General features: G+C 31.4%; 1 protein-coding gene across 8 annotated transcripts in view; it reads left to right on the forward strand.

The window, feature by feature from the left end:
- The first annotated feature begins 2,406 nt into the window (after nucleotides 1-2,406).
- LOC106461807 overlaps nucleotides 2,407-11,109 on the forward strand; it is a 19,373-nt gene continuing 10,670 nt past the window's right edge. Inside the window, exons 1-3 of one of the 8 annotated variants that reach the window (XM_022388883.1) lie at nucleotides 2,407-2,464; nucleotides 6,581-6,723; nucleotides 7,494-7,574. The gene's annotated coding sequence lies outside the window, so the exon portion shown is untranslated. The other 7 variants (XM_013921662.2, XM_013921661.2, XM_022388882.1 and 4 more) reach the window with 7 other exon arrangements.

Raw genomic sequence — 11,109 nt, forward strand, 5'->3', positions numbered from 1 at the left:
TTCAGATCAAGGCCATAACTTTGAATCAGCTGTGTTCCATGAATGGTGCAAGTTGTTTGGCATACAAAAGACCAGAACAACGCCACTTCACCTACAGTCTGATGGGATGGTAGAAACTCCAACTGTACACTGGGACAGGAATTGACAAAGTTTTATAATAGTCGCCAAGCTGACTGGGATGTCTTACTCCCTCCACTGTTGATGGCCTATAGAACAGCAGAGCATGAAACCACTGGATACACTCCAGCAAAGTTGATGTTTGGGAGGGAACTTCGGTTGCCAGTGGATCTGTTAAAAGGACGCCCACCTTATGAAAAGTTGTCTGAAAGTGTGTCAGAGTTTGTGAAAGTGTTATCGGAATGGATGGATGATATTCACCATCAAGTGTGTTCAGACTTGAAAATGTCTGCTGATTCGATGAGCTATTTATGATAAGAGATCTACTGAAGTCAGCTTTGTACCAGGAGACTAAGGTATGGTTGTATAATCCCAGGAAGACAAAGGGAAGTCTCCTAAGTTGTCTTCTCCATGGGAAGGCCCATATGACATAGTGGATCGTCTCTCAGACGTGACTTTCCGGATAAAATGTGGTCGGCGAGGTAAGCCAGGACATTTCAGTTGGGACGAAGTGAACAACAGAACAAATGATGCTGCTGAAGACGTGTCACCTTAAAAAGCCACTGTCGAAGAAGAAACTCAACTCGGTTTTGAGAAGGCAAACAGTGAAGCCCTTGATAAAGTTATTACCACTGATGTGACTGTTACCGATGATAGGAAATTAAGTGTATTGCAAAGTTAAATTGAGAAAGAATAAGCTGAAGTTTCATCCGAAAGACATTATACGGGAAATTAACAAACAACCAGAGGCGTAACAGTAATATTCCTTCCAAATTTGACCTACTCCTCAAGAAAAATGTATAAAATGAAAGTTTAAAATCCCCATCTCATATTCGATACTGTTATATTTAAAACGACAATACGGTATATAAAGGCTAAGCCCCCCAGTGGTACAGCGGTATGTCTGCTAAAAACCGGGTTTGGATACCCGTAGTGGGCAACGCACAGATAGCCCATGGTGTAGCTTTATGCTTAATTACAAACAAACTGTGCCAGAACGAAAGGACTTGAAATAAGGACAAAAGTTTTTTGTTAAATAATTTTATAAATTAGACCAAAGCCATTTTTTTTAAATAACAGGAACTTGACTAATTTATAGGCGATATTCTAATATCTGGAGGTATATTATTATAAAGTAACGTCATCATTCAGACAGGTTTCCTCGAAATTAATGACAAAGACAATAACAATTTTCATGCTTCCACGTTCTCATCACAACATTTTTAATACTGGAACAAATGAATTTAAAATGTAGATTTATCAAAACAGGTGTATTCCATCATTATATTTCTGATAAACAAAGAAAGAACCAATTACTAACCAAAATACAGTTACTAATGGCTCTGTCATTTCAATGAATTTTTTGAAAGGAAAATATAAAATGTGTAAGAGATTGAAAAACAATAATAAAATTCTTTACTCATGTTGTGAACCATAATATATAATTGGGTTAGCACATTGCTCTTTCTGTTCGTGAGTACATTTAATAAATAAATAATCCAAGAAGAGAAATTTGCTACTCGTGAACAATACTCTTCAAACATGTCATAAAATACTAGTTTTCTCATAGTCATGTCATTTTTTACCTTTATTAACTGTATACACCCATTGTTTTCAAAACTTTGTGAACAAAATTCCTCTAATTTTTGTTATACAGACTTTTATTATTTGTCGGTACACTTGTGCTGCGTACGCAAATTATTAATTTATCGCATCAACAGCACAAAGTAATTCTCCCTACACTCACTAATGGACTTTTCTCTCATACGTGAGGATATATTGTGATTTGGCCTAGAAGTGTAGAATATTTTGGACGTTGGATCGTTCTAACAAACAGAAGTATTACGATCCAGTGACGTCATAGTATTGCAGCACATCTAAATATAATTAAAATGAGATTTCAAACTATATATTTCCGCTTACAGTACTTTCATGATAAAAAGAAGCCTTTTTTTTACTGTTCATAAAGCTAACATAAAAGTGTAAAGGTATAACAAGCGCGAGCATAACACGTGCTAGGTGTACCTCTACATGTCCTTGAGTGTTACTCATGCAATGAATTGTAAAAATAAAAGTATTTATAATCTGTGTAAATATTCAAATTTGGATATAAAAAAGCACAAAAAGATTGATTAAAAGCTCTGCTCATTCAGGTTTATTCGAGAAAATCTCTTTACAATGAAATTACATATTGTAAAATAATTTGAAGTTGACAACCCACACCCCTTATAGGAAATGGTTGAGGTCAAAGTGGTGTTTATCCAAACAAGCACACCATCTGGAACACCCCGCGTGCTTACATGGACTTTACCAGTCCGCTTCCATAGCAATTTTAGGAAAGAACGCGGTAAGTAACCGAGCGGTGTATTGTAAATGCTAGTTCATAAGGGCCGTTTGGTTAAGTTCTTGGTGGAAAACGTAACAAAGAAGGTCATTAGTGTATTATTGTTTGTTGGCTTTTGCATGCAGTGACTCAATGAAACTATGAAAGAAGACTTTATAAAGCCATTAAGCAATACACATCCGTTAGTATAAGTGTACTGCAGCCAAGGTCAGATAAATCTAGCCAACAGTCCCTTTTGTGACGTCATTCAACGTGGACTTAGTGTATGCTTTAACAAGTTTTAACACTGTCAATAATTTAAACTTTTAAAGCGAGGCTTACTATTGAATGTGGTTTTTCTACGTTACAGTGTGCTTATATGTATTTTCACTGTTTGTTATTTTTAAAGTTAATGTGTCATATACCTTGTGGAATATTACGTTGCAGTTACAAGTTACAGTATGAGTAGTGTTATCGTTAAAGTAGGTGTAGTTTTCGTTAAGCCTAACGTTGGCCTTTTTATATTTATAATTTAAGGTGTGTATATGTGTTTATATAGACATGCGTAATATTATTTATTGCATACAATGGGTCGTTTCTATAATTCTGTCATCAAACCCTGTTATTTCAGTTGTGTCTAAGTGTTTGCATGCTAATAATAATGATACAGATTTAAAAAAAAAAACGTCTAGCATGCTTATGAGGTTTAAAAGCAAAAGTAAAACAACTATCTTAGTTTACGGCCGAGATTAACGGTAATAGTATTAGCAGGGGTATATAACTCATGAAACAATACGTTCTGATCCTTAAACTATTGTTGAACGTAAGAAAAGTATATAATTTAGAAATTATGTAGTTGTACGTCATGATTTCATGAGTGGTGTGTATAGAGGGATGTTGTGAATTAATATAGCTAAGAAAGCTTTGGATATGATCTTTAATTTATTAGTTTATGGTAAAAATAAGAAATTATACTTTCCTTATTCTTCATGTGCTTTCTTGAAAATTTTAGATAGGTATACTTAACACCTGGTTGATTTTTGGTTTTGATATAAGTAGGTAGCTTGCTCTGATTGGAGATTAGTATGAATAGTTTATTAATGTAACATAATTAATATGTTCATCAGACCAAGTATTGTAATATTATGAATAATATGAGGCTAAAGGTTGTAACGTTTAAACACTGGTGTGTTTTCTAATTAACAATGAAAAGAAAAAGTAATAAAATGAGTGTGAATAGACCTATTTTAAATAGTATTTACTTGTGATGAAACTTGTAATTACTGCATCAGTAATATGACATTAGTTGCAAGTATAACAGTAATAATATAAACATTGCAATGTAATTACAAACACTTGTATTACCACAGTGAAGAAAAAAGTATGGTACAAAATTTGGCTATCTTCAACGATAATTCTTGTATACAGAAGGAGGTATGTTTAGACCTTTGAGTTTAATTATTAAATTACCAGATTTTATCAGATATGGTTTAATCAGTTAATACTGAACTTGATTTTTAAAAAAATGATGATGATAATAAGGAAAAGTAGAATACTTATAACAAAATAAATCCTTTGTTTATCAATATCTCATCTTTTTTGCAAGGAATCATTTGCCATCATCACAATGTTTGGAGTAGGGAATATTTTTTCTTACTTTTCTTGGTTTAATTTTATGTTTGTGTAAGTTTTGTAATTAATTCACATTTTTTTGATATGATGTTCTTCCACTTTAATAAGGTCCATCTTGTAACTTTCACATATGTACACAAATTGATATTCTCAAGTCACCAAAACAGAAAACCTAAATCTCCAGGTTGTCAAGACATGATGCACTCCTGCTATTCTGTAGCTAACTGTGCAATCAGACATCACTGAATCAAGTATATATGCAGTTTGGTTGATTCACCATCCATTCTGCTCAAATGGTTCTGAGTAATAGGACAAACACCAATGGAACAAATCAGAGTTTTGAAAATGTTAGAATTAGAGCTTGTTACATGAGTTGAAAAACCTAAGTACAATGTGCATTTGAAAAATGTAATCATTTAATACACCTGAATATAAATCTCGGAAGTCCTAATTAGATCATCTAGAATTAAAATAAAATGTAACTGTTTTGTTTATTAAATCTGGTTTTTAACACCATCTATTAACATTTATTTTATTTACCTTTTGCCAAGCAGATTAGATGAGGAACATATTAAAGAAAGCTTAAATGTTGTTAAAAGTTAAAGTGGCTTTTATCAGGGAAGATAATGGTGAACAATGAAAGAGGATTTCGGTTTAAAGAAGAAAGTTAATGTTAAGTGCATATAACTGTATCAAAAATATTTTAATCTCAATCTGCAGATCAATTTAAGGAAAGAATCCTGAGGATTTTACTTTTAATGGATCTGGTAAACTTCAGAATAAAAGAAAGCTAGTAGAATAAAAATCTTTGACAGTGGTTAGCATTTTAGATGCTAGTTGTGTTACTAAGTCTTGGTTAAATGGAAACCAAGCTAGCTAAAACAAAATGTATTCTTTCCAAAATTGTGAATTGAAACCAAAAGCTCTGTGTTTGATATTATGTATTTCCACTTTCAAAAAGGCTTTGATTGTTAGGTGCATCACAATAGATTAATTAGTAAGTTAATGAAACCAGTAGAAGAGGAAATAGACTTGGTTTCATTAAAATTTGGTCTTTTCCTCTATTGCATAGAAAAAATTTGTATTGATTTCATTTCAATATTAGGAGCTTTAAGTAGAAGTTTTGGAAAATAATTTGCTAGGTTGTTCATTGACAAAATTGTATGTTAGAAATTTAAATCTGTTGAAAAGACCATATTGACCTCTGAACAAGCAAACCAAAATCAAGGCTCAGTGTGGAGCTCAGATTCTGAGATGGCAAACAATTTAAAGAATAAATGGCACAGTTGAGTCCCTCTTTATTCAAATAATGACATAAAACATACAAACCTAAGCTTCTATAGATTTTTATAAAATAAAGACATGAAAAAGTACTAGATTATTACTATCAGAAGAGATGAGCATTGCTAAAGACACTATGATGTGGTGTAAGTATGTTCAAACAAATAATGTAACTATAGTAAGCTTGGCTATTTTCAACATGGAGTAAATTTGAGGGTAGTAAACTGCTTTGTAATTGTTTTATGAATTCCTCCGGCAATTATTGAATGCTATACATCTCTTAATTAGATAGAATGAGGATAATTAGTTGGTCTGTCTACTGATGTAATTTTGTAATTCTGACTCGACAATTTTCTCACTGTACATTCCCTTCATAGAAATGACATACAGAATAAAGGACTTTTTTATGACATTTAAATTTTTAGTTTTTGGTTATGATATAGATGACTTGTCACCACTGTGTGTTTAGTTTGTAAAAACTTTTCAGTGTATACATTAATATTAACTTTTGATCAGAGCAAGCTATCTACAAATATCAAAACTAAATATCATCAGTATTGATAAGCATACATCTTCAAAGATGGGAAATTTCATATAAGGGAACTTTATGAGCTAAGTGAACAAGTTTTTAGATTAAAACTGCCACTTTTAATAGTAAATTTTTTATCCTTTGTAAAATGAAGAACTTGTGAACCTAACATATCAACAAGGACTTTCCTTAATTAAAATTCTCTAAAAGAAACTAATACATATATATATATATATATATATTTTTTTTAATGATAAATAAATTCTTTACATCTGTGGACTTTGAGCATTTATAGGTTGTAGGCTTACATGCATGCAAACATTCAATAGATGAGATATGTTGAAATTTATTGCACATACCTTCTTTTTTGGAAATGTATTTCTCCCAAAAGAACTTATATTCTTGATTCAAGACTTTAATCATCACTTTATTGCATTTACACCTAGTTTGTTATTAAACTTGTGGATATTTTTAGCAAATTTGCTAAGCTTAAGTACCAACTTGATTGCCAAAGCTAAATATTGCTTAGTGTTTACATGTGTTGCCCCAACTCAGTCTTGTTCTGATTTTATGATCGTGTACGAGTGAAAAAAGTATATGGTATGTCTGATGATATAGTGTGTATTTAGTAAGAATGTATCTAAACATTTGTTGGATAGGTATAACAAATGTAAATGTTTCATTTAACTTGTTTATAGCTTACTTTGGGAAGGATGAAGAGTGACCTTAATGGACCAAATTGCCTGTATAGCACAGTGCTGAGTATTCAGTAAACTAATAGGTAATCTGGGATCAAGTATGCTCAGTTAACGAAGGAGTTGTAGAAACAATATAAATAGATGTAAGTTATGATAAAGAATGTTTTGAAGTGCAAATCATTGTATGAAATATATGTACCTTTAAACTTGCACCCCTTAAACAACAGCTACCATGATTTCAATCCCTTCAAATATTAATTGCTGAAACATGTCCATCATCAATGTTTTAATTTGACTGTAAATATATGTATATGTATAAATCTTTCATTAAGATTTTGTTTTAGAAATGAATAAGAGGACTCTACCCTTTTTTTGTTTGGTCTCTGTGAAAATATTAAGAACAATCATAATAATATAATATTATATGCATGGGGTGGAGGGACATACACCCCGCACAGGATGATCACCTCTAGAGGTGCTAATATCAACACTGCAATTAGCAGCTCCTGCCAATTTTACAGGAGCAGGGGTGCCAATTACAAAGTTTGCACAGGCTATCATTTTCCTTAGGGTCATCTCTGGTATTCTGTCTGGAAATAACAATGCCTCTATGAATATTTAGGTCAGGCTAAGGCCACAGCATTATTTTTTAGATGCTTCACATATCTATAACCTTAAGGTGCAAGATCTAGAAATAGATTAATGTAATATTCAGTTAACACAAACTATGAAGTACATGTGTAACTAAGCAATGTGAATTATGAAATATTTTATAAATCATATTAACTCAGTTTATCCATCATGTCCTGAAATGAAGTAATTACTTAAAATGGAATTATAGTGCATGTATTAATGTGAATCACCACTAAGTTTGCATTTAATTTGTATTATAGTTGAATATTATTTTTTTTAGAGCTACATGAAGCCTTTCTACATTCATCTCAAGCTGTTATTAAAAGCAAGAGAAAAGAAAATATGCATAGGTCCTAGACAGGTAACCAACCATCTCTAATTTTATTATGATGTAAATAATAATAGCCAAGGCATCATTATTAGATGCTTTGGCTGCAATCTCTTTAAGCTCTTTTTTTCTATAAAACTACAGTACATGTAATTACACTTTACAAACTTAAGAGAAGATATGTTTCTTTACAAATGGCTGGTCAGATCAGAGACCTCAGGTAAGTTACAAACTAAAGCTGTGCCCTTAGGTTTGGTTTGTTTTCGAAGATCACACACAACTACACAGGGACTATCTGTGCTAGCCATAGCTCATTGTTAGCTGATAAGCTAGACTAAAGGCAGGTAGTCAACAGCACCTACATCTAACTCTTTGGCTACTCGAATTGAAAAGTAGGATTTGAACATCACTCCTATAATGCACTCAGTCCCAAAGTAACGAGCACATTTTTTGCAACAACATACTATAAACCATGGTCCCTCGCATTCACAGTCTTTCATGCTAACTACCAGGCCACACTTGGCCCAAAGCTCTGATGAGACGAACATTAAACTATAACTGACTACCAGTATTACAAAGAGACATTGATAGTGTGTTTTGATTAGAAGACTAACTTCTTTACTTTAAAAAAATATGTATATAGATATGTGCATTTAAACTACAAAAAATACTTTCTCCAAAATGTATAATTATAAAATTCTCAGTATAAATGTATTTTTTTTAAAGTCAATATAGTACCAGTATAGTTTTATATACAAATTTGTTAATAAATATTTTATTAATAACGATTTTATCACCAGATGGTATATGAGTGATTAATTCCATTAACCAATATAATCGGTTCCCTGGAAGCATCAATTACATTAAATAGTTTCACATAAAATAATTGAGTAATCAAAATTCTGATGAAATTGTTTAATGTCATGAAAATAATCAACTAGTGTTTCTGATTATTCCAACTATTCAATAATCAAAATTATTAATAAATTGATTAATTCTGTGAAAATAAATCAGCTATTCAAAATTAGTGTTTCTCATTATTACTGTTTTTGTTTATTCCCACTATCTGTTAATTGAAATATTGCCATAATTATGTTTTATTATTTATATTAACCTGAGTTTAAATATCTCTTGAGGTCCCATGTAAGAAAAGAAAACTATTGGTAATCTTGGAACTAGAAATGTTTGTGTACACGTGTTATTTTTTTATTATTATCAGTTTCTTCTAATTATAAATTCCAAGCATGTCATAGTTATTAGCCCGTGTTCTAATACAATAGATTTTTTGTTTCTTTCATTATAGTTTAGCTTATCTTGTTTACAAGTGAAATAGTTACAATTTGAGCTGTCTTTTCTAACTTTGTATTACTTTTTTTCAAAATAGTTTTAAGGTTTATTGAGCCACTCAAAGTTTTGTAAACATGTACATATTTTAGATACCTTTTAAACAATCACACCATGTTTTATCATTTTGGTTTTTGTCATGAAAATACAGTGACTAGATTGTATCTGAGAAAGAACATTCACATGTGATTTAAAGCATTCTGTGGTGGACAAAGTAGTGAGAGTGTTTTCTTTTAAAGTACTTTTTATGGTGGGTTTAATAGTTACACCTGAAAATCTAAGATAAGTAGAAAATCAAAAAGATTTCATTTATAGCAATAACATCACAAAATTTATATTTGGTATTTGTACACATTCAACATTAGGAACAATAACTGCAGTGTTGGGAAATTCCTGTATATTGTGAACACAACTAGAGCTATTTAAGACTACAGTTGGACAATTAGTGGAATTTGCTAATCAATTAATCTTTAGGCTTAAGAATGTTATATTAAAACAATTTTGTATATGCAAATTAGCAAGTCGTAGGACAGTCACAGTCGATATAAAATGGCGATGGAATGAACTGTACATTTTAATATTGTTTTTGTAAATCGTGTTATACCACCAAAATGTGATCACTTTTAGGAAAGCTACGTAAAATCAATTTGAGTTAATACCACTATGTGGGTTTCACCTTACAAATTTTCATAAGACTAATCTTCTAAAGCTACTGAATTTTTGTTGATGACAATAAATGTTACTTCATTACATTGATCATAAATTAGCAAAATAGTAAACATAACAGTGAATAGCAAGATTATTATTGGGTACAGGTTAACATAAGTTATAAATATGCTTAGTTCGTGGTATTGATTAATAATTTTATGTAAACACAACTATTAGAAGGTGATCAAGCATGTGGTGGTGAACAAAATGTATACAGTTACATCTAGATGATCAAGCACTTTAGGTGTGTCTTCACTTCGTAACGAGTAGAAGAAAATAAGATTGTTGTGGGTATAAAATTTGGTCATTATTTTGAATCAGCATAGTGCTGATTTGATGCATCTTTATCCTTATTACATGTTTATTTTTCATTGCACATTATTAAAGCTATTTTGCAGTTGTAGTCTGTATATAAAACCACTTATGGAATGTGTTTTTATAACATTACTGTACAACATACAGTACAGTATAGAAAAAAAATGTGTGTGTATATAATTGATACTTGTAACTATTAATGCAATATAAATATTCAGATTTTGTTGTTATTCGTTGGAAATCTATTAATACATTTATGTATGTGATTTATCGTTCTTCAAAGGTTGTGGGTTTGATTTCCATTGTCATTAAACATGCTCAGACATGAAAGTATGTTATACTTGTTTTGTTGGTTTTAAGTTATGATAAAGCTATCTGTCACTGTATTTTGAATTGCTAAACAGAGGGAAGGCAATCAGTCAGCAGCACCCACATCCACCTCTTGGATTACTCTTTACTAACAAGTAGAATTGACCTTCATCTAATAATTCCTCCAGGCTTTCATGGTCTGATAGTTAGGGTGGTTGCCTCCTTGGTTGAGGGTCATAGATTTGATACCTGATATCATCAAATACACTTGCCTCTTCAGCTGTATATCCATTGTAACATCATGCTCAATTATATTCTTTGGTTTTAAAAAAAAAAAAGCAGCCCAAAAGTTGACAATGGGTGCTGCTGGCTGGTTGCCTTCCTTCCTTGTGATTGACTGATGTTTATAATAATCATTTGGACATTTCCGCTTAATGACCTTTCATCATGAATTCTTTAAAAAATAAGCTTCATGCCATTGTTATACAGTATTTGTTCAGTGAAGTTTTTAGTGAATTTAAAATAATTTAGTAGAAACAAACTCAGCACTTCATGACACCGATAATACCAAATAGCTTTTCAGTACTTGTTCAGGATTAAGAAAATTCAATAATAGTCAAGAAACAAGCTTGAAGTTTTACCTAACCATTGCAGTTTGGTTTACCAAATCAAATGAGAACTCATTTGGCAAAGAAGAAACTTTACAGTTATTTATTTTGTTCATGACAAGTCATGAAACATGGGTTTCAGAAATTGATTCTTGCGTATTTAATGGAGTAAAGTTAATAAGAAAGATTGCGAATGTAATTTGGCAAAAAATCAAAAGTCATTAGGCCTGGATATACACAGCGTGGTCACAAGTAAATAGACACCACCTTTTCAGAAAAAAATG

The sequence above is a fragment of the Limulus polyphemus genome, unplaced genomic scaffold (genome assembly GCF_000517525.1).
Source record: "Limulus polyphemus unplaced genomic scaffold, Limulus_polyphemus-2.1.2 Scaffold1035, whole genome shotgun sequence".
Classification (NCBI taxonomy): domain Eukaryota; kingdom Metazoa; phylum Arthropoda; class Merostomata; order Xiphosura; family Limulidae; genus Limulus; species Limulus polyphemus.